This window comes from Molothrus ater, chromosome 1 (assembly GCF_012460135.2).
Source record: "Molothrus ater isolate BHLD 08-10-18 breed brown headed cowbird chromosome 1, BPBGC_Mater_1.1, whole genome shotgun sequence".
Classification (NCBI taxonomy): domain Eukaryota; kingdom Metazoa; phylum Chordata; class Aves; order Passeriformes; family Icteridae; genus Molothrus; species Molothrus ater.
Genome location: NC_050478.2, coordinates 129,592,135 through 129,617,044, shown reverse-complemented (window position 1 = coordinate 129,617,044; position 24,910 = coordinate 129,592,135). Strand labels below are relative to the sequence as shown.

General features: G+C 40.5%; 1 protein-coding gene across 1 annotated transcript in view; it reads right to left on the bottom strand.

The window, feature by feature from the left end:
• RNF19A (ring finger protein 19A, RBR E3 ubiquitin protein ligase) overlaps nt 1-17,072 on the bottom strand; it is a 57,838-nt gene extending 40,766 nt beyond the window's left edge. Inside the window, 2 exon segments of the mRNA XM_036378745.2 lie at nt 13,794-13,919; nt 16,868-17,072. The gene's annotated coding sequence lies outside the window, so the exon portion shown is untranslated.
• Nucleotides 17,073-24,910: the final 7,838 nt, after the last annotated feature.

Here is a 24,910-nt window from a genome sequence, read left to right as displayed (position 1 = left end):
TCCTGCTCTATTTACAATACCCACCACAGGACTGACATCACTGGAGAAGGACCCTTTACATTTTCCTCTGCTTGGCAAAATATACAGTCTGTAATGGCAGCCTGGAGGTATTTAATGCCATTCAACAGTACACTTTTCTCATCCTTGAAAGGAAAGACATATGGAGCTAGAAGGAAAGACAAACACTTGATAAAAAACAGACAAAAACAATTTCAAAGAATGTAATGTATTGACTCTGTAAATTATAACAGGAAAGTGCTGATACCTTTAGAAGGAAAGGTTATGACAAAATGATTTGAAACGCTTGAAGGCCTTGGTTTGTTTCTCCAAAGTGAAGCAATCTTCCCTAACAGAGAAATAAATATGTAAAAGGCCAAACCAGCTATATTATCACTAAAACTAATTCAGAAATATAAGTCCTGAAAGGATTTCAATAATATACTACTGTAATCCCCAATTTTATTTTTAAAAAGCTATTTAAGCAATAACTTAATTCGATTATGTTTTGTAAAAGAAACTGCAAACTTCCAACTGTTCATAAATTTGCAAATTACAGAATGAACTACATCATGCTAAAAAAACCCCTGTTGAAAGTGCTTAGGTACTTGATTGAAAGCGAGTGGATGTAGCTTTTCAATAGGAAAAGGCCAATCTATAGTCTTTCAATAGGAAAAGGCCAATCTATATTTTACCCAAATATAAATCATACAAGATATTACAATTTTATTACATTTCAAGATATCAGTAGCCATGAGAAAACACATGCTGTTATTTAAATAAATCAGCATTCCTGACTACCCTCCAAGTTCACCAGATCATAACAAGTCACTCTCAATTTTATGAGTTCAGGATCCTGTCTGCAGCCTATGTAGGACTCCACTGTGCAAATGACAGGTGCAACAAATTTTCTATTGGTCCCAGCCCCTAAACATGAACTTTTAACTTGTCAGAGTGGTTTCAGATTCATAAAGTACATTTATCTTCCTGCCAGTATGTTCTAGTACTTCTATACTGCCATCCATAGAAATACCAAATCTCTTCTCTCAGCACTGTGAACACCCAAGAAAGTCTATGGCAATGAGCCCAACAGCCTAATGAAACACAAAAAACCCAAAAAACTGCTCCTTCAAAAATCAGTATTTAATTTGCCACCAATCCAACTGAATATATTCTTGTTCTCACACTATAGTATGAGGACAGAAGTTCTAACTTATCCTCATCTTTCTAATATCAGAACTGAATTTCCACCCAAAAAGATGTGAAGCCTTGGAACAGCAGTGCTACCCAGGGAAGTAAGAGCATGACCAGAGCTTGACAGAGGGGAGTACTGCATAAATCTCTGCATCATTTACAGCCACACACAGCCACCTGTAATACAGTCAATTACATATTTTCTAGATTTACAGTTGGAGAATACTTGTTTCTCCTTTTGTCAATGGTCAGCAGAAAAACAGGAAATTAATCAGGCTGAAATAACAAATCTTGAGAAGAAATACCATTGATTTTTTTTGATCTTACACAAGATTCATTCTTTTTTAAAGTGACAGAACTTCAACAGACAAATTGATCTAAAAATCATAGTTTTAACAGATAGTAGAGTAACTATGGATTGTTCAGAAAAGGAAAACAGATTTGGGTCTTCTTTTTCTTTATATTATGTCATATCACAGGTGTCTTTCTGATGCATCATGATCCATATCCAAGTTCACTGACTGATGGAACACCAGCCAAGATAAGAAAGTTGGGAGGGCAGCCAAACAAGCATCAGTGCCAAATTACAGTGAACCCTTCATTTTCTTTCCAGCTTTGCCACACAAGAGGCTTTATTTCCAACAACTCCGGGCCTCCATTTTACAGACACGTTGTTGATAATGCATTTACATTTCACTAGGACTTCCTTCAATGAACTGTGAGAAGGAACATACAATGACACCAACAAGCTCTGAAATCACTTTCCCATGCAAATGCAAAATCCTGTCATCTTTGAACACCATTTCTTCTGGTCTGTCCATCTGCTATTTAAGAGGAGTGAAAAATAAGTAGGTTAAAAAAAAAATAGAGAAGCCAGCTATTCAAGAGAAATCCTTTCTACAAAAAGTTAAAATGGCAGTCAATACCCAGATTATTTTGATTCAGGATGTCACATGGCATTTTAAGACAGCTGTCTAATTGCATATAGAAAAGAACAACAGAACCAGACTATAACCCCACTAGAGACCACAATAATCACTTGCATTTCAACTTTGCACCAAAATATTCTCCCTGCCCCCCAGTCCCTCAATCAAAACTAATTTATGGGGGAAGGAAATTAATAAAATTGAATCCTGAACAGGCACAGTTTTTCTCTTAATAATAAATTTTATGGCAAACTGATGGCACATTTTTTTCTCATTTTGAAGCATTATTAAAGGTGGGATAGAATCACCCTGGAGCAGGCTGGATGTCTTTCAGCTGACACTGATTTAATCCCAAGCTGCCAAGTTTTCACCAGCCATCCAGAGGGGTCAGAAAGGAACTTGTCTCTCCAAACCCACATATAATTTATGTCCTTAACCATTCTGGGCTGAGGAAGCACCTTGGATTCAGACTGGTTTAATTTTAAAAGTGGAGGGGAAATTTGAACTCCTGTGAATCGTAGTATCAGCTACCAAAAGAAAAGGAATATAGGAGCACTCTGATCCTCTGCATATCAGTAAACTTTCTTAGTTTTTCCTCTACAGAACGGGGTGAAATAACTCTCTCTAATTTCCATATTCCCTTGTCATTACGTATAACCTCTATAATAGTCCACACATTTTTTCAAATTAGTTCTTTTTTTTTAAGAAATCTAATGTTGTAACACCAATCCAATTATTCAGAAGAATTATTTTTATTCCAAATCTTATTTTTCCTCATTATTTTAAATGCCTCAGAAATATAATACTTAGCTATAGAATAGTCTGCAATCACAACTGGCAAGAAGGAGAATTTTTTAACTGATGCCTTGGATTTCAGATGTTCTAGCAACTCAAAGTCTGCCTTTAAAAAAGAGTATTAACCCACAACTTTTGCTGAGGAACAAGCTGGTTATAAGTATTAAACCACACAGATAACCTTGAACTTAAAATTTTATGGCCATATAAATGTTTATTAGAATCTCAGTTTTCCAGCAAATGTGTTGGTTTTTATTTTTAATCTTTCCCAAAATACCAAATACATGATGAAAAGCAATATATTATATATACTATGTTATAATGTAACTGATTCTAACCAATAAACAAACTTGAGAAGAAAAGCTTCCTTAAAAAAGAATTAAAGTAGCTTTGTTCTAATGAATCAAAGTACAATCTCATCTAGCTGTGACAGAGATTTCTTGTGCCAAATAATTTCACAATTTTGATACAAATATTTAGTATTATGCCCTGAATAAAGGTAAGAGGAAGTCATTAAGTTAATAAAACATAGTCCTTGTACTTGTATGTAGTTCATACCTGCTCTGGCTTGTCAACAAGAATAAAATATTTCACCAGTCATGGACTTGATAAATATTTCTCCAAAGCTACCAAAAAGCTGCTGTGAAATAGAGCTGAACTAGTAAAAATCTTGGAAATTACATTATTTCCAAGAGATTGCTGAAAGCACTTCATTACAGAGCATAATATAAAAGGAGAAAACTTTAATAAAAAGTTTTGGTAACAGACCAAAGCAAACAAAAAGCATCACCTCTTTTAAAATGCTAACCACACACTTATACAGACACAGCAAGAATATTAAACACATGGCATCCCAGGAGAATGTGGGGAAGCAATCCTCACAGGTCAGATCTGCAGAAGAAATGAACTGGCAGTGAAACCTCAACATGACAAAATTTCAGCAGCATTCAATACTGTAGCTGTATAAGAAAAACAAAAACAAAAGGGCATCCAACAATTCTGCATATTTGTATGCATTTGAAAATCAAGTATCTACAGACATCCTAATTAAGCAACGTTTGCCAGTAAAAACTATTCTATTTTAATTATATTCCTTAAGTAATGTCCTGGTTAAGCAAAGCATGAGATAGATGCCATCTAGTCTGGTTTTGGGATACTCTAGGTAAGGAGTCACTGAAGAAGAAAAGACACTGCCCTGCAGTACCACTACAAAAAAAATATCTCTCTCTCTTTCAACCAGAGAGCTCATCTCCATGGACAACTTTTCTTTTTACACCACTACAATAAAGATATGAAAAATTAAAATAAGTCCAGTAAACCTTTTCCAACACAAATTCACAGAATCAGTTATGTTGGAAAAGACATCCAAAACCATTGAGTCCTACTGTTAACCTAACACTTCTAAGTGCACCACTAAACCAGGTCCCTAATATAATCTAATTTGAGGTGTCTGACAGTAATAGTTTTTTTGCTATGAAAGGCTGAAGATGAAACTCCCTTCAGATTTATACATACAAATAAAAAATTTAAGATGGGAAGGTATGTTTGGTTTTTATTTATTTAAGAAAGGAAAGTTGTTTCACTTTTGAAAGAAGTACTTTGAAGTCAAGAGCTTCACTGTTTACTTGAAACCATTTATTTCCTCCTGCAGTTCCAAAGAAAAATGTTACACAAATACATTAGAGGAAGCAGGTGTATAATTTCATTGAAAAGCTATTTAAACTTCTGAAAAACAAACTTTGTCAGTGCAGGAGATCTTTCAAGCATTTCCTTATGTTACTTGCTAGAACTTATAATTTAATCTTTATCTTGCTACTTTATTAAAAGAAAGCAAGCACCGGGTATTATTTCACAGTACTAGCAAGCCATGCATGCTCTGTGGCCCTAAGCATAAAATAAATGATCACAGTGACAAGAAAACAGTAATGTCACTTCAAGCTGTAAATATATGAAGAAAATCCTCAGCATCACCAAAATAATGTGGTAAAATACCTAGGGACATGATAGTTCAAACAAACTAACAACACAAAATCCCCCTTTAAGCTAGATTGCATAATTCCATGAGATACTACATCACTTGTTTTCAATGTGCCCTCAGTTTCAGTTCAAACATACTTCTTGTTTTATAAATCAGTTATCACTGAAGTTACAGTAACATCTGGACTTGCTTAAGACTAATTAAGCTAAATATACCTTTAAGAAATGTATTTCAGCATGAAAAAATACATTTACAAAATTATATTAATGTGCAATTAGGCAGCAGGTTAGCTTGCAGGTTTTTTGTATTTTAACATAAATTCCTCCAACAATGCACAAAGCAACTCAGTGTGACAGAGACACGGATCAACATGAATGTAGGTAGATATGGATGCATTTTAAAATATTAAAATATTTAAATACTAAAGAGAATACAACTTTTCCAATGTACAGAGCAAGAGGCTCTGGTATAGAGGAGCTTTATGCTCAGTAAGCTTCACTACATATTTTCAGATCCTACAGAAGCAGCCCCCACTGAATTAGCTTCAGAGGGTTAAATTAGTACAAGCAATGGCCCATGCTATCTCTTGTTGCAGGTTAACCCACCCTGAAGCACAAATTCAGAACAGGGCCTACCTTTCACTCTTCAGAGTGAGCTCAGGCATTTCGTTTAAACTGCCTGTAACAGAGGTTTAAGCTAAATCTTTGGATCTGAATAGGAGCAGGGACACTCAATTGCATTATATGAATGGCTGTAGGTTAGTAAATTCCAAGAGAAAGTCATTAATAAGTAGAAGGTGCTAACAAGTATTAACAATTTAAATCAGTGTGGTTATTTGCTAAATTAACAATGTCCCGCTAGCCAAGTTTCCAAACTAGCTTATACACTAACTCCAGAAGGCAATCATTTACCAGAACTCACTCTAGAGGTGCTGGATACCAGCAGCACACAACAGAGCACAGCAGTCCTACAAAAAGCAGCAGCAGGCTTGTAAAGCAAGGATGGATACAGCACCTCATGGTTAAACAGCAGATGTTATGGGGGAGGAGAATGCAAGCACACAGCCAGCTTAAGTCCAATTGGAAAAATATAACCATGCTATTGAAAACAGAAAATAAAGTAGTAAGTTAAAGGCACTGTGACTCACCTCATTTTTAGAGTTTAGCAAGTAATTTACTTCAAAAGAAGTATTTTCTTGTTAAAAGAAAGGCTAGTTATTATTATGACTGCCTGACACTTCCCGCTCTAACATCCTCTTTTCCAACCTGCTTAGAATCTTCTCAAGCAAACTGGGCTGGAAGTTATACACTAGAATGTTCTTTAGAACTCTTATTTCAACCAAAGTATTTAAGACAATAACAAAAAAACCACCACAGCTCAAAAAACCACAACAATCTAATGGAGAAAATTATCCTAGAAGAGAAAATAAATAAAAAACTTGCAGTATTTTCTCTGGAAATGTTCAACACTAGCACACTTTGAAGCTGGAATTTGAATTCTGGCCTGTATAATTTGGATGTACATTTTATCACCCTTCCAGCAATGTGAATATATCCATCCTTGCAAGTTATTGGGAATATGAGAAAAAGATACCCAGTCTTCAGCAAAGAGCATGTATTTTATCTGCTAATATCCCTACTAAACTTGATCCAGCCTGGAACTGAACAGAATTTTCCTTTCACTTCCAGGTGAAAAATATGCCTTGATCAAAGTACCAGAAAATAAAGGTAGGAAGCTGATTTATCCTTTCCAACATCCAACTAATAAGTGGCAGCAATGTAGAAGAAACTTCAACCAAAAGTGGAGAGGGTGGGATTTCAACCTAAACTGTGTTGCAATTTTAGCAATAGTCAAAGTGGTGGCTGCCAGAAAGGCAGAAACCTGCACCAAAACTGGATGGTTGAACAGCAACTCCATCAGAGCATGCTAAAGAGAAAAATACAAGAACAAAAAAGGGGACTGCAGAGTGAGGAAGCCATCAGATGTTGTTTGGGAAAGCAATCTGTGAACTTTAGCACAAGTAATAAGAGATTATGTATGAGAGACAGAACGGACTGGCTGATCACAAACACCGGAGGAAAACAAGCCAACAAAGGCAAGAAAGATTCTACAGAGTAGTTGAACAGGAAACAGAAAGGGAAAGCCTCTCCAAATCACAGGAGAGAAAAAGGAAAGACATCAGATTAGGTATTGAAAAGGATATGGGTTTAGATCAACTAAGGTATCTGCCTAAAAAAAATCTTAACTGGCTAAATATGAACAGGATTTGCATAAAACACTATTAATGATGCAGAAAGTAAAAGTTACATTGCAAGTGACAAAAAGAAAAACAGCAGAAGCAGCTTGTACTTTCAAAGTAAGCCTTCCTCTATTGCCCATCCTCTACAGTGCAAAGACAGAGATAAAACACTCTATACAAGCACATAGATCACACTGTCTGGGGTCAATCCCTATAAAGCATGACACAGTATCATTAAATACTACTAGCTCAAACAGCAGCAGTCTGCCTAGTGAGTAGCTTCCAAACCTCCTGATATGACTTCAGTTATTATTTTTAATGGATAGAAAACAACACACAAACTACATTAGAAATAATTCTCTTTACTTGATGAAGCTGCATTTGGAAATGATTGCTGAAGCACATTATGACAGTTTAACTGCATGGCTTTTATCCCTTCCCCCCCAGGACTATCTTTGCCCGGTACACACTTATCAGGTCACTGGTCAGGATTTTGTTTATTCTTACTCATTGTGCCCCCCCCCCCCCAAATAAATAAATAAACAAGCAAATAACTACTGCATAATGCTACATTGAAAGCAGAAATTGATTTCCCCTAAGCCATTGCAGAGCACCAATATGTTAGATTCATATTACTGAAATAGTCAAAACCATTCTCATTCCACTGAAGTAGCATGGTTATTATCCCTGTTAATAGATGCACTATTAGAACGTGATTAAGGATTAATTTATTTACCACCTCAGATGCCTGACCTGAGATAGTCTAAATGAAACTAAGTTCTTGGGCATGTTACACAGTAAATATGATCAAAGATACCTGCAGTATCAATACTGTACACACATCCCTACCCCACCAAACACAGCCAAGATTCAGATGTCTATTTCAGACAAGATAAAAATCTTTTTTGCTCTATTTGCATTATATCTCTTATTCAATGGAAATAATTGCCCTAGAAACTAGGTTTATTTCTGCCCAAAGTAGATGGATGCCCCAGTAGAGACAGCAACTGTATTCTGAAAAATGCTTCTGCAGGGGGAAAAAACCCAAAAAACCACAGTTGTGGAATTAGGAACAGTAACTTAATAAAGGTAGGCACAAATGAAAATCCAGCTATGGTTGCTTCTTCAACTTTAATTCTGGCCTTTCTTAACATTTGAGACTTTCACCTGAAACCTTAAAATTACAATTAATTGCATACAGTGGCAGAATCTGTTTCACTCTCCATTTGCATGTGCAATCCTTCACATTTCAAAGCCTGGCCAAACCAGTCATGTAATTGCTGCAGAAGGCATACCTTGCCCTTTCTAGTATTTCTAGTGCACTCATTATCATGGTTTCTGAGAAACACTTAAACTACCAGCATCCTAGAGCTATCTTCCCTGTCTTTACAATAGACAGAGTTCTTCCATTCTATACACAATGAAAACCTGAGCCATTCTTCACCTACAAAATGCACTGTTTTGCAGAATGAAAATTAGATAAGTTAAAGTTACTCCAAGTAGGTACTGATTTCAATAAAACACACTCAAAGCTATACTCCAGTCAATTGTTTTTATGACTTGACACTTGTGATAATGAAGTCAAATCTAATAAACCCCCTTTTTTGAAGGAAAATCAGATCACCAAAACAAGACTTCATCACCCAATACTCCAAAGTCACCCATATCCAAGTACTAATCTACAGTAACACTGTACAAAGCACCCTATTTCAGGGATGAACTTTAAAGGTGAATAGCTCTAACTTCAAAAGGACTGCATTTTACAGAGTTTCACTACCCACGCTGCATTTTTACAGATAAAAGCATCAATCTACCCAAGGCTTCCCCTGAAGTGTTGCATTTCTCTTCAGTGTATTGCCAATTGGAAGCTCCTTCCTTTTGGGATTCTAATTTATTCTCTCACTGAATGATTTTTAGCACAATAAAACTATTCATCTGCATACTTAGAGGTGCATTTTCACCATTTCATAAGAAATACCAACCATATCAAATATTCTTTATTACCAATTTTTTTTTATTTTTATCCACCAGAGAGAAACAAAAGCAAATATACAGATAGTTTAAGAAACTCCATCCCACAAATGAAGCATATTGTGGCTTTTATGTTAATTGTGCATATGTAATTTTCCATAAAGTGGCTTTAAAAAGCATATAGTGCAAAGATCCCCCAGCTTGTGAAAGATAATTTAGGTTGCAACTGTTACTTCCAAATTATTTGTTACCCTTAAAACAGAAAGGCAATATTGTATGACGTTTGAGATAAGAAAAAGGATATGACTGTATAGCCCTAAAAAAAACGCCAGCAATATTTCACACCTCAGAAACAAAGCAGAAAAAAGGAACAATGAAAACAAAACCATGTCACTGTCTTAGTGTTTTACTCAATCAGCAGTTCTTGGTCTAGATCCAGCCAAGATATTATGCTGATTAGGACAGGGTGTAGGAGGTAGGAAGAAACTGTTTTCACTGCTTACTGTTTAAAAGAAAAAGCTGTGGCATTGCTGGGCAGGACTAAACAGGATGCTTCCATTTCTTAACCCATTCCCCACTAAAAACACCTCCTGCAAAGTTTAAACTTATCTTTTGCTGTTGAATTAATCTGGCACATCATATACCTTATCTACTAACTAAATTAAACACTGAAAACAGGGAAGTTTGTTCTTCCTTTCCCAGACATGCAGGCAGCATGTGATTCTAATAATCTAAATTCTTGCAAAGCAGGATATTTCTCTTTGTTTATCCTTGTTCTCTTTTCATGAGTTAGTTAATCCATTACCTAATTTATCTTGGAATCATCTTTAATTGTTAATAATGGAAAGACTCAGGAGTCCTGTGCTGAGTTTACAAGCTCTCTTCTATTCTTGCCCTGGCTGAATTTCTGCCTGGTGTCAGGTCACAGAAGGCGAAGTCTACTTTTCTTCAGCTATACTGAAGAAACCACCACAAAGTCCAAACAAAGCATACTGGCACATAAAGGGAAGAAAGTGCAACTGCAAATAGGAATAGGAAGGTAAAGAAAGAGAGGAGATTAAAAAAAACCCAAACTAGTCACTTCATGAGGAAAATACTTTTGGTCATTAGGTACTAAAATCTCTCAATCAAAAGGCAGATGGCTTAAAACCATGGTGGTGTGAAATGAAGAGCAGTGTGCCTTTTAGGTTTCCTCTCTATGTTGTCCCACAGATAAAACTTACACTGACTGTAAAATCTTACACTTCAGTAAAGCAACAGCCTGGCTTCACAGACTATAAGCACTATCATTCCCTTCACTTAAAAAGGAGCTGGAAGCTTGATACCTCCATCTCTGACCCTGAGTAAAAGGGTTCCTGGTCTCCCAAGATGTTTTTAGCAGTATCATATAAAGGAAAGCTTAACTTCTTTTGAAAAAAGCAGAATCACACAAAAAGTAAGTATCAGATACAGCTTCACAAGTAAAATGAAAGTGAAAAGGTAGCTGCTTGTCTCAGTAAACTGAAGCAAGGTCTTCAACGCAGGAGAAAAAAGGTAATTTAAAATGCTTTATTCCGTTTATATTTGACGTAATAGTATAGTAGAACACCAAATCAGAGCACCTCCATTAGGACACACAGTGGAGAACACTTTGATTAAAGTCATTTTCCCAGTACACAATCTAAAAATAAAGTAACCTTGAACACGCTCCACCTCCAGACACATTTCTTTGCATTGATCAATGTATTAGATTGCTTATCAAACATGAAAGGCAGACTCAGAGTAAGATAGTTCCCAATCACTGACCAGAAGAAAATGTTATCAGGCTTCAACTTTGCCAGTAGAATGATGTCACCACAATCACCATTTATTCCCATCCAAACGTTCTTCCACTATCAGAAGTCTGAGGGACACCTGGAAGTTCCCTACAAAACCATCTTGATATGAAGGAGGAAATCCAAACAGTATGTTGCAACAACCGCTCTCTGTCAGCACTGTCACTTATTATACACAGTTCCTGTACAGATGTTAATTAATACTCAATAAAACATTTACTGGGAAAGTCCTATTAGATCTCGATACAAGGAAGAGCTGCAACACTGAATAGGGCCTTGGCACATGACCCCAATTTGCAGGTCATAAAAAGCTGAAAGCACTCATCAACTATCTAATTTACATAAAAAAAGCCTTCAATTTCTTAAAAAAAAGTATAAATGTTTCTTCCTGAGATTGAGGTCTGAATGGCAATACTGCAGAAGATCTGCCAAAACATCCCTCCCCTTGTCCAGTTTCACAGAAATATACAGTGAGTTCTGAGCACCATGTACTTTTAGCAAAGGAAACAGATGAATGACGCATTTAGACACAGCAACACCAATACTCTTTTCCTCTGGAATGCAACTGTTATGGTGCTATGAAAGACTCTTATTTGTCTAAGAGCAGTTAACAAGGTTATTTTGTATAAATACTTAAAAATAAAAACAAGGCATAGCAGCACTAGTGCTGTGGTGCCATCATATCCAGAAGACTAGCAGGCAGCACTGCCAAAGCCCCATGCCTCAACCAAAACCCTCAGTCCCATCTGAACCTCCACTGTTCAGAAGATCCCTAAGGTGCAAGACCACTTTGCACTCCCTAAAAAACATTTCTTGAAAATATGTGTAAATTTGTCTCACCAGAAGTCGTACACAATGCACCTAAACACTACAGCTGGAACAGTCTGACATATTAGGATAAAAATAAAACTTCATTACTTGATGTGGCTCACAGAGTTTGTTTTTATGTGAAAAATCTGATTAACCAAGAAACTTAAAAGTGGTAATTTTATTTATTAAGGATATGCAGCATCAGTGAAACACAATGAGAACAAACAACATGATTCTTACTGCACACAATTTCCCCAGAGTTAGTTCTTTTGCTGAAGCAGTTCTTCATCCACTAAATGGAACAACAGAAGGGGACAGCTAGGCGCTCCAATTTAGAGTAAACTCTAATCTGCCTTATGGGAGCAACTAAAGGACCTATGGAAAAATGTTTGTTTAACAGTAATTTGTCTCGACTATAAATGGAAGCAGAACAGAACTGACATAGTCCCACAATGACAGTTTGTGCTGAACAATAACAGGATACTTGCATTAACAGAGTTGTGCTCTATTTAGGAAGCAAAAACAAGTGACTATACCAAACTCAATTGGTACAAACATTTATTTCTGCAAGGTGCCCTTTAAATGTCTTGCTGAAGAACATCATATGGGGATATGCTGGCCTCTAAAGAGAGGAAGTTTTAATGCCTGAGGAAACACCTGTATATATGAAACTTAAAGCTCATTTCACTAGGTCATTTTGCTAAGTTGCTTTATGTTAAAATAACTCTTATATCAGCTTTTCAGACTGGTGCAGTATGTCTAGATGCAAAGTGAATCTCTGGAAACTCACCCTTCAAAAAAACCCAAAACCCCACAACAACTGTTCTCATTTTGTGTCTGGCTACATGTCCAACAGGAGGCTACCAGCTGCCCAACAGGTGACTGCCTTCAATCTACAGTTTAAAAGTGGAAAAATCTACAGTAATCCTTCCATTACAAAAAAAAGTAACCTAAAATGTAAGTACTTCTACTTTTTGTTGTTCCATGGATAAGCCCCAAGGTATGGTTAATTCTTCTAAGAAGTATGCTACAACATCAATGAAGGTAAAGCAAAACAGACACACAACTCCTTCTCACTTGCCATAATGATGGAAGACCTAAGGGTCATATCACAAATGACATCTCATAGCTCACCTGTGGGGCCTTTCTTCCTTCTACAAATTCTACTTTGAAAACTCAAGACCATTCTAAAACTGGCATAAGACATGCTCACAACAGGAAGAAAAGTTCTTGTAGAGTCCTGTAATATTCTAGTCCCACACAGCATTTACAGCTATTTCTAGATACCCATTGCTTTGAATCAGTACTTGCATTAAGAGGAGAAAAAACAAGCAACTCATGCCAGAGAAGGACCAGCAACCAAAACCAAGGTAAAACACAGTTATGAAGTGCTTGAGAACCACCAGAAATGTACATGGAACAGTCAAGATCACTGAAGAAAAGACTAAGACACCTTATGACTCAGATGAGTGAAATCTCTTCCACAGTCTCTTTCCATCAACTAAAAAACAAACTTACAAAAAGATCTGCAATAATGAGGTGAACGTAAGTTTACACAAGTTTGGAAGAAATCTGTCAATACATAAATATCAGCAACAGACTAAACACCTATTTATTATCACAATGCACCAAGAAATAAAATAAATTTTTTAAGTGCCTGAAGAAATCTGCTGAAGTAATCCCTCAGGTGAATACTTAAGGGGGAAGAGTGTAATTCTACTTGAAAGTTTCTTTCTGGGCTAAAATAGAGCACAACAGTATCTCAAGTGTAATCTATATACAACACACAAAGGTATATGGTTTTCCTTAAAGATTACTTCATTGATGATTCAAAATACAAACTACTCGAAATTAACTAAATAAACAAGAATAAAACTTCCACTTCAGAGACTCATAAAGAAAAGGAAGTCTCCTCTTGCAAAAAATAGGAACATAAAAAAAAACCCTAAACAACTGTTTTAAGAGGTACTGATACAGCCTCTTCCATATTCTTCCTACTTGGGGAAAAATGGTACATTGCAACACTAATAAAAACAATCAGTTCTCTAAGATTGAATGTAACTTTTTACCTTCTTGGTAGAAGTCTATCTCCAGGTGCAATTCACATGCTTTTAGCAGTAAGATCCAACACCAGTCCCAGGGTCTTGAAGCTGTATTAGGTACACCAATTCATTCAGCTACACATCTTCCATCAGCTAACACAGAAGGCACAATGGAAACAGAGCTAAGACAAACACAAGACAAAAATCTGAAATCAGCTTCTACATGGATAAGCCAGTGTTTAAATTAATACTTTTATTAATCATTCAAAGAGCTTTCACCGACCCTCAGAAAGAATTGGACTGACTCACATCTCAGCTACAAACCAGAAATCACACTAGGAGTAGAACCCAAAACATGTATCCATCAGTTCATTTAATTCAGGTATTTAAATTTATTCTGCTAGGCCAGTACATGATGTTTAGGCACAATTCAGAAAACAAATCACAAAGTTAATATGGATGTCTGACCATGGGCCAGAGTAAACTGACCCCATAATGGAGAGCATGAGCTTGGCTAAAGGCCATCAGAGGACAGTGGTCCAGAGCACTATAGTTGTACTTCAGAGCTCAAAGATCTTTCTTAGTGCTTCCAAACCAGGATTCAGAAGTCCTATGAAAAGATTTAGGCATCCTACACTGTCACCCTGGAAGGAAGGGGACTGGTATTTGTGTTGGATCTTTGTAAGGAATACTTTAATAAGACTAAGCACAAATCAAACAGGCTCAGTGAACAGAGAGAAAACCCTACCTACCATACTAGTTAGGAAGAATCACCTACTCACCAAACAAATTCAGTCTGAATTTTTTCTCATAGTAGCTCCCCTGTTTCTCATAGGGGAATAGTAGCTAAATGCTGTTAATTAAGAATATGGGAGAAAGAAAATGTATAACATATATTTTCCACCACAAAAGACTCTACCTAACTGCTATAAGAATTCAAGGGCTTGTGTTCTTTCACAGGTTGATAATATTCACATAAACCAAGTTTTCCTAATGCATTTAATAATGTTAACCGGGAATCTCCTAGCTAAGGGAGTTTTAATGATTCATTTACTAATGGAGAGACCAGAATTTGTACACACTACGAAGGTAAACAAATACATCTGTCAAGCATCTTCTTTCCTCCTGAGCCTCAGCTAGTACAATTAATCAAAATCTGATGATTGCTCTGCATAAGGAATGTGTCATTTGTCTGACAGATTTAAGTTGAAGGGGAGAGAAGAAAAACACACTTAAACATTTCAGCTCCTTCTTTTAGAAATTAGGATCTTATGTCCACAAAATCAAAAATAGCTGACAACATAAACATAACAGCTTGAATTCAGCATTTTATAAATGCTGAATTGTATAAAATGCAGTTGAAACTGGCATACTTCAAGAAATATGTACACAGAAGAGTTATACATATGTAAGCCTTTTACTGAACTCGTTTTTAAGATTAGCATTATTATCATTGTGCAAAAGCAAAACTTTCATTTTCTGGACAAACAGGCTGAGTTCACATGCAATTAAAAATAAAAAAGTGCTTTCTCAGCTTTCTGAAAGCTTGAAGTACAAGCATTTAAATGTTTACAGTTAAATAAGTATCAGATTTTGTAAACTGTTAAGTAATGTTACACAGCCATCATTTCTAAGCATTCAAGTGAATTCTGTTAGGTGGGCAATTCAGAATTTTACTTCAGTCTGACCTGGATATTAAACCAGAAACTTTCTTTTCCATCGAATTTAAAAAGACACATTTAATCAGACAGTGAAATATGGTCTCTGACTAACAAAAAGATTAGTTAGTAAAAAAACACTGAGGGGGAAAATTAATTTTCAAAATTAATTTATGTTTAGTTTTGTCTCCAGAATTAAGCCCTGCAAGATGTGTTTCCCCAAACTGTGCTTAATAAAATAATGCTATCCTTGATGACAGTTGAGATAGAGCTCTAATCAGTACCGATGCCAACTACAGTATTTCAACAGAAACAAGATTTGTTGTGCTCCTCATGGAAAAACACAGACATATATCCAATAAGCAACCACAAGGGCATGAAAGCTTCAAATTTTGATTTCTCTGCTCAGCACTAACAACATTCTACTACTGTCCCTTTGGTATATCCCCATAACTCCATTCCACTCCTACCCCTCTGGCAAAGGCCCCATTTCTTTCTGTCAAGAGGCAGTACTGGAGCAGAACGAGAAAGGCAGAAGGAGCCTTCCCTTTGCCAGCCATCACCTCTTCAGCTCACTTACATGCACGCTGGCTTTCACACAGTTTGTTACCAATTCTTCCCTATCTTTCAAAGGTGTGCCTGCAGTAGCTGCTGTGTGTGTCTAGCAAACTGCTAGGTGGAAAACTCCCAGCTTTGCAGAAGGACCTATGCAAGGAAAACACCCGGCAGGACGCGGGCTATTCCCACTGCTTGTCCCCCACCGCCTTCACGGCCGAGATGCACTATCCCTGCAAACTGCTCCGACCCACCGGATCCGGGCTGGGCAACACACCACGGAGGGGTCAACGAGAAGCTCTCCGGGGGGAGGTGCGAACGCTGCCCCCGGGGCGCTGGAGGCCCGGGGGTTGCTCGCGTTCCCCTCCCCGTGCCAGGTCTCCCGGTGCCCCGCAAGTTCAAGAGCCGGAGTTCCCAGGCCCCCGGCCCGCTGCCGGGCGGTGGGAGCGCGGCGCCGGCCGAGGGGCCCCGCGGCCCACCCAGGCTGGCGGAGGGCGGCAGCTCCTCCCCGCACACCGCGTCGGGGCCGAGCGGGACCCACCCGGAGCTCCCCGAGCCCCTGGGGCCGGCCGTGCCCCCCTCCTCCGCCACGGGCCGCTCGCTCCGCCCGGGGGGAGACAATGGCCACGATGACTTCACCCTCGAGCAATGTGAGCAGCAGCGGGGGACGCCGCCGACTTCCCCCCGGCCCCCAGGACGCTCTCGGGCCCTCTTTCCCCCGGGCTCGGGCTCCCGCCCAGAGGCGGCTCCGGCTCGGAGGTTCCGCTCCACCCCTCACCCGCCGCCACGCTCAGGGCGGCGGCCGCCGGCGGAGGCCCGAGCCGGGGGACGCCGCCACCGCCGGGCCCCTCGGCGCCCCCCGCCCCGCCGCGGACCCACCCCTGATACCTGTGAGTCGGCGGGAGGAAGCGGCGCTGCTCCGCCTGCCCGAGCCCGGCGCCGCGCAGGAAGCGCCTCCGTGTGTGTGTGTGTGTGTGTCTATGTATGTGTGTGTGTGTCTATGTGTGTGTGAGTGCGAGTGAGGAACGGAGGGGGCGGCACCGCCCGGCCGGGGCGGGGCGGGGCGACGCGGGGCCGGGGCCGGGGCCGGGGCCGGGGCCGGGGCTGCCCGGCAGGGAGGCGGCGCCCGGACCGTCGGTTTCCGCGACGCGCTGAGCTCAACGCGCACGGTGGTGCCGCCCCTCGCCCGCCCCCGGCAGGGCGGCCCCGGCGGGCGGCAGCGTTGCGGACCCCACGGTGGGGCCGGGGCGCCTCCCGCGGTCCCCGCTCGCTGCCGCCCCCGGCGCGGTGCGGGGGATGCTCAGAGCCGGCCGGGTGGGTGCGGTGTCTCTGCCCCCGTGGCGGGGGACGCCGCAGCGCTGCCAGCCACAGTAGCAGCACAAGGTACAGCGTTATATGCATGTACAGTTCCGTGGGCTTCACACCTATGGAAATGGAAAAGCGCGAGGCGAAGAATGAATTATCGGGGCGTTTCAGTAGGTCGGGCTGCTGAGCGCTGATTCACTTGCCAAAATGACAAAACCTTGTTTCAGTGCTGCAAGATACAGATTTACCTTCTTTTCGCCCCCCCTTGCCATTTGGAACAGAAGCCGCCTCAGAATTTGCCCACAAGCCCCCATCTCTTCCTTCAGGCATGGCCGTGTGCTGCGGTCAGCCCCGGGCGTCCAGCAGCCCCAGCCCTGGGCTGCCTCCGGCCGGCCTGTATCGCTCACCCGTCCCTGAGGTCTGGTTCTCCTCTCCTTTTGCTACCGACTTCCATCCGGGATTCCCTCCCTCTGCAACCCTATCGTAGCTGCCGCCCTCTCCCACAGCCGGCTTGCTGCTCCTGACCTCCACTCCTGGCCCAACTCCGAATCTCCTCGGGCATGTTTCAGAATTCTCTGCCTACATTATTTTTACATTGGATTTAAATCGTGTGCTTTTTTTTTCCCCCCTAGTTAATAATTCACACTGCCGTTTCAGAATTCTGTGGAACTGGAGCTGATCCTGTGCTTATGACTAGTGGTTCTTCCATTAAGCTTGTATGAAACCTGAAAACTTACTCTGGAAAAAGTTATTAATCACCCAGCCTGCATTTAACATGTGCAGAGATAGTAAAATGAATAAAATGTACCATGCTTTTCCTGTGGGATTTGCAGTGTACCATCAGTTAAAGGCTTGCACGTATACTTACCTTTATTTATGTGCATAGTTCCGTTTAAGTCAATAGGACTACTTCCAGTACATCAAATTAAAAGTAAATACAAGTGATTCCACGGTGAGATACTTAATCTGAAATGACAGAATAGGCAGTTAGAACAAACAGGGAGGGGAAGTGGAAAATAAGGGTAACACCAATGAGATTATACTGGAATTTTGGCATGTTGTGTACAAACCACAGTAGTTCCCTCTTGGCTTGTAAAAGCCAGTGGCTAGGTGAGTTGCTCAGGCTCCAGTACTGCAAACACGTACATGTCACTTAGGGTGTGTAAGTGGTGCCATTGTGTTCACCTGGATAAGATATACAGAAGTTTATTACATACAACAACTTGCAGAGTAAAATCTTGGACACTTTGTTATGTATGGGATTTGATACAGAAAAAGGGAATTAGAGAAAGGGAATTAGCTCATAAAATGAGAAAAAGACAAGAATGGTGGTGCGTGAGGGAAAGAAAATGAAGAGAGAAACAAAAAGATTAGCAGATAGAATAGCATGGTAGGTTAGTGAACAAATTTTGGAATAGCAACAGCAAACCATTTTACCAGCTCAAATGTGCAGCTACCAATAAAACAAAAACCAGCCAGCAAAGCAATTCAGTAATATATTACTTTCTAAATGTCCAGAGGGATTCAGCAAATCAGTACAAATGTTCTGAAATATCTTGGCTAATGCTGGAGAATAGGAGGGGAACAGAACCCTGGTGTTTTAAAATTCTGCACTGGGACATGGAGCAGTCACTGTGGTGGTGAGATGGTTTCTCCTTGAAGCTGATGAGGGACAAAGCAAACCTCCAGCCAGCCACCCTGCTGAGAGCTTGGCAGTAGAGAGCCTGCAGCCAAGTAGGTGCTTTTCATCAGAAGTATTCAAAGTAGTCAATTAACGAAATACACTAAGCATGGGGAAGAAAGAAACTCTTTTCTGCACAAGCTGTACACCAAAACTGGCAGTTGTTTATTTTGGTATGTAAGGAAGATACATTTGTTTGCTTGCTTGCTAGCTTATTATTATAGAACAGGATGACAAAGAGGTATTAAGGAAAAGTAGGGGCTGTTCAAACTCTTGAGCAGAGAGGAAATACTTTATGCACACTGCATTTGGTGAGGCATACAAGGTTTAAGAATGCTAACTAGCCTGTCTTTCCAAAACACTTTCTGAAGAACATCTAGGATTTAACCTTTGTGGGTATTTAATTCAGTTGCTGGCAGAAAAGTACAAAGTATTATATTACAATACAAAAGTACTGCCCTCCCAGCAAAGCATCTGATGTGTTCTGAGGAGGCATAAGCACACACAACATGCTGTCAAACATGGAAGGGTAAAAATCATATCAACATGAAGAGAGGTGAGCAGAGAGGGCTGAAGAAGGAAAGTGCTTTTCTTCTTGGTGGTAAGGAATGGAGAAATGGGTATGAGATAGACAACTGTGTCTCAATTTTGTAAATCCTTCCCATAATCTGTGCTTATGTGGACTGCTGGCCTCTGTATAATTTCAATATTTACATATGAAACACTGTTGTCTCATGGTAGTGTAAAATCGGCACCTTGGGCCAGAATTTCATATGTTGGTGGTCTTTTCTTTAAAGTCATATTGGAAGAGTATCAAATATGATGGGTAAATATTTTCATGTCTCTGATCCCGCAACTGAGTCTCCCTTTGAAATTTTTTATCTGAATATTCAACCATTGTCTTCAACATAAAATTGGCAAAGTCAAACTCTATTTTTTTATTAGGTAATTTCATGTTTCCTGCAGGTTCTGGAATTCATCATCTGGTCTCCAGCCCGTCATTTTTAGGGGGAAAAACCTGTCCTCAACCCTTCCGCTTTTGACATGCATATTTGTGTCCTTGATCTTTCTTTCATCTTGTTCTGAAGACACCCTTTGTTGGAAGATTCACCACTTTCCTATATTTTCCACGTCAGCTGTCTTGCCAATTTATTTTTTTTCCTGGAGACTTTATTTTTAGCACCCCTGATTTTACTGATCTGTCTTACAGTATTGCCCCACAGATGGCTGCATTTGCACAAAAAGCATTGCAGAAGATTGATGTGGCAGCAGGAACAAGTGGCATAGGGAAGGAAGGGAACTGTCCAGATCAATTTTGCCTCTGGAAAAAATGTAGTATGGAAATGCATTCTGACTTGCAACCAGAGAAGAGAGGATAAAAGTCTTTGATGAATTAAAATATCTGCAATACACATGGATAGCAAAACAGAAATCAGGCATGCGAAAAGAGAAAATATTTATAAATACCACTATATAATTGATAAATATTATGTATAAATACAGCTAAGAGAGAAAATGTACAGAACCAGAATAAGTGTTGAATACCATCGGGTTTCTGTTTGCCCATTGTGAAAGATTATTTGCCATGCACTGTTTGTCATAAATTGTACTGAGTGCAGTAGATAAAAAAATAAAAATTAATACCTGTGTACCGTGATGGCAAGGCTAGGATAATGGATTAGTGACAAATAGAGATATCTAATATAGATGCAATCTCACTGATCCAAGTTACAAAGAAGCAAGGTACCAGTAAATAATGTGCAAGCTGAGAACTTTCCAAATTTTTGTCATGTCATAAAACATTAAAGATAAAGCCTTCCATAGCCATTTCAAGCATCTCAGATATCTTAGAATTACATCATCTGATCTAATCAGTTTCTGTGGTAGCCAATAAAGAAAAAGTAAAAGTAGAAAATGGGTAATATATAGAGCTGCAGTCCCTAGAACATGCCTATTGCAAGAAAGAAAATGTGTTTAAATAAATAAAATTTATTTAGGTTTATTTCCAGCCACTATGACAGTGAATAAAAATAGGTTGAGAAATCTGAGTGCCTGAACCCAAAAAGTGTTCCTAAACCCATATAAGATGTCGCTCAATTTACAAGGCTCCAGAAGTCTGCAAAAGACTACTATATGAGCTTAAAGTTTTTCAAATGCCTAAAACTCTACTCCTAGATGTAATATTTAAGCTCTGGAGGTAAGGAGTTGCAAGATGCAAAAGTGATATCTGTGTATTTTCTTGGAGTTAGCCATTTTTAAAGGCCAGTTGTCTATTACTGTCAGTATCCTCAAGGAACTTCATTTTGTTAGAAAAATAAATGAAAGTCAAGTAAGAGTTATACTGCAAGAAGCAGCAGAACGTAATTTCTATTGCACAACACTGTTTCCATTCTCGTCTCCTGAGCTTTCCTCCTCTTTTAGTCAGAACAGTTTGAAATTTCTGTTTTTCTGGGTTCAGAATTTATGTGCTTATTCTCTGCCCAAAGGTGAAATTGTTTCTGGAAAGCTTGAGCAAGAATGTTTTTGCTGGTTTACGTGTGAGAACAGTGGGATGGGGGGGAAATGTTGCATAAAGGTAAAAGTGCTTTAGGGTTTTTAAATAACTTTTTCGTCATGATGAAGAAATGTGAAGAGATGAAAGTCGTGGTGGAAATAACCCTGCTCAGGGAAGACCTATACTTTTTCTAAAATTGGTCACATATGTCCTTCAAGCAGCATATACATCTTTGTCAGAGCCAGGGAGCATTTACACTTGACCTTCCCTGAGAGGAAGGGCAAGTATCTGCTCAGATTTAGCTGTTCTTTGAGTCACAAACAGCTCCTCCATATTTTCATGGTGACACACTGACCATTCCCCAAAGACCTGCCCCGTTACTGCCTAATTATTTGTGGGGTGGCTCATCTGCAGTCTATCTACACGTTCTCTCACAAATAAACTGGGATTGGAGAGGCTGGTGAGGGAGGAGCTCAATGCCTACAGGGGCCCTACTTCAGTGCACACTGTGGCCACGCTCTGCTCTTGGTGGCACAGGATCTCCAAATGTGTCACAGCAGGCTTTTGTGGCCTTCTCTCTCTCTGCATGCCCCCATGTCACAGTGAAGTACCACAGGCATTTAAAAATATAAACCATCTATATGACAATGAGGGGCCTCAGTCAACTGCCTGTGCGATGTGCAGAAGCAGAGTGCTTCTCCTCAAGAGCACCTTCCAGTGTCTGCTGACCTGCCTCAAGTCCATGGCCAGGAGGTCAGTGGACCTGAAGACAGCATGTGTTTGCAGCCAGGGGACCAGATGCTAGCCTGGACAGCAGAAGGAAGGGATTCTGGGCAGGTATGACAAGACACAACCCATAGTCACATGTCGTCACATGTGGTCATGCCAGATGTTACATGTCCACCATGAGCACACACTGGACAAAGACAAGTGAGCAAGGTGTCCTTCTCAGCTGGATAGGGAGTGCTCGCAGAAGCAGAGCTCTGTCCAGGAGCATTACTGTGTGCAATTGGATTGGTGGATGAAAAGGACAGAGGTGGTGAAGAGTGGTTGCCTTGAGCCCCTGCTTAGGGACCACATTTTCTCATACAATAGCTGTGAGAGCCAACAGTGAGCAGCAGTAGGCCACAGGACCTCCGTGCAGAGAGCTTTTCAGAAGTGTGTCATCCCTGCTGGCCTCACCAGGGCAAATGAGCCATAGGAGAGAGTTGCTTGCTCTACGTGGGGAGCTGCAAACACAGCTCTGCCAGATTGTCTGGCAGTTCCCACTTATGGTAACACATTCTGCAGCCCCAGCCACTGCCAAGGGCAGAGGACACGAGCTGAGCACTCTGATGCAGCCTGGTTCTCCTCAGCATTGGCAGGTGAATCCTACAAGTACAACAACTACAACTACACTGCTGTCCTCTATGAACTGGGATGGCTGTTTTGCCATGAGCATCGTCACCGTGCCTTCCTTCCTGCCAACATCACTGGCAAGTTTGCTGTTTGCTGTGACTGCTCTCAGCATGACCCTCGTAAAGCAGCAATTCTGACGTTTACCTCTTGCCCAGAAGTCTCCTCTGTTGTCTCTGTTTCCTCAGGCTAGCCAGAGCCAGGCCTTCCAGAAGTGTGAAACTCTTGCTTCCTTGCATTAAGCTTACTCCAGACACAAGTTAATAACAACAATTTCCTGTGGTCAGGAGCACCCAATTCCAATGTTCTCTCCAACAGTTTCCAAGACTTCAAGCCTCTTTTGCATCACAGAGAGAGAGCAGTGACTGCACTGCTGTGAGTTCACCCAGGAATGGTACATAATTAAATCTTGGACGGAGAGATCTAAATACTGTTTTTGGTTCGGGGGCAGCATACTAGGACATGCCTAGATTGACCATGATGCAGTGTGACCAGAAGAGAACTGCTGGTCTAAAATTTCCTTTCCTTATGCAAGAGAAGTACCTGAAGCATCCAAAGAAGGGTCACAGCATGTGCCCAAGAGTGTTGTCCAAACACTTCTTGAATGTGTCAGGCTAATGCTCTGGCCACTTCCCTGGGGAGCCTGTTCCAGTGCCCAACCACTCTCTGAGTGAAGAGCCTTTTTTGTAATATCCAACCTAAACCTCCCCTGACACAACTCCAAGCCATTCCCTTGAGTCTTGTCACTGGGACCACAGAGAAGAGATCAGAGTCTGCCCCTCCTCTTCCCCTCACAAGGAAGTTGAATCTGCAATGAGGTCTCCCCTCAGTGTCCTCCTCTCCAGCCTGAACAGAACAAGTGACCTCAGCTGCTCCTTATATGGTTTCCCCTCAAGGTCTTACATTATCGGGTTCGGCTGTCTGTCTCTGCTCTGACACGGGTAGGGTGGTTCTTGGGTGGCACGTGTTTCAAAGGACGAGTCTGGACTCTTCAGCTTTTCGATCTTCAGATTGTTTATTGTTTCTTATCTACAAAATTTTCTGCCTGCCCAACAGAGGTCTGATCTGCAAGGCAGCCAAGGGCACTCGTGACCACCCACGAGGCGGTCATGTCTTTTTATACTAAAATCTACGTACATGATATTTACTTTTATCTTCCAATACTTTTCACCCATGTTGGCAAGTGCACCTTCACCATAAACCAATCCCCAAGTGCCAACATCACCACAGGAGATGGAAGACAAGAAGAAGAAAGAAGAAGGACGAGACACGCCCTGATCCCTCCAGCTTGTCTCCATAACCCCCCTGTACCAAAAACCTTAAAGTTTATATTTCACCCTCTAAATGTGTCCCTTTTACACCCTTCACTCTAAAGTGATTCTCAAGTCCTCAAACTGCTGTCACTTCTCTGGATGGATCAAAATCAAGCCACCAAGCACTCTTGGCAACATTCCAGGGTTTCCGAGACCCCCCAAGGGTTCTCCTGGCAACTGTGGACATCAGGAGCGATGTGCTGAGTTCCCACATTACATGGGGGTCTTTATGTGCATTTGCATTGATGTCAAAGTGAGGAAAATGCTGAGATGTGTTTTCTTCTCCCTGCTGTCCAACAAGGTCCCCAGGAGCTGGTACTCCATCTGGCTTCACCTCTGTCGTGCTGCAAGTGGAGTGCTACAGCTTTTGGATGGTGTGCCAGCTGTGCCTCTCCTCAAAAAGAAAACAGAATTTAATTAAAATATATATAACAAATGTTTGAGGCCATATTAATTTCTGGAACCAGAACTAGCCTTTTTATTTTCATTCTAAAATTTGCTTACTGTCCCAAAGTAATCAAGTCAGGAATCAGAGGATTTGGCTTCTCTGAGGACTATGTCTGCCTCGAGTTGTACAGAAGGTGCTTGTGTGTTGGTGTTGCTGCCTTTTTTCCCTTTTTTTTCCCCTTGGCTTATCTTCACAGAGTTTTTTTCCCTTGATTCCTTTCTATTTTTGCATTAGATCAACTAAACACATGACACCTTACACTACACTCTCTGTGCCCCCTGCTCTCAATTGTGGC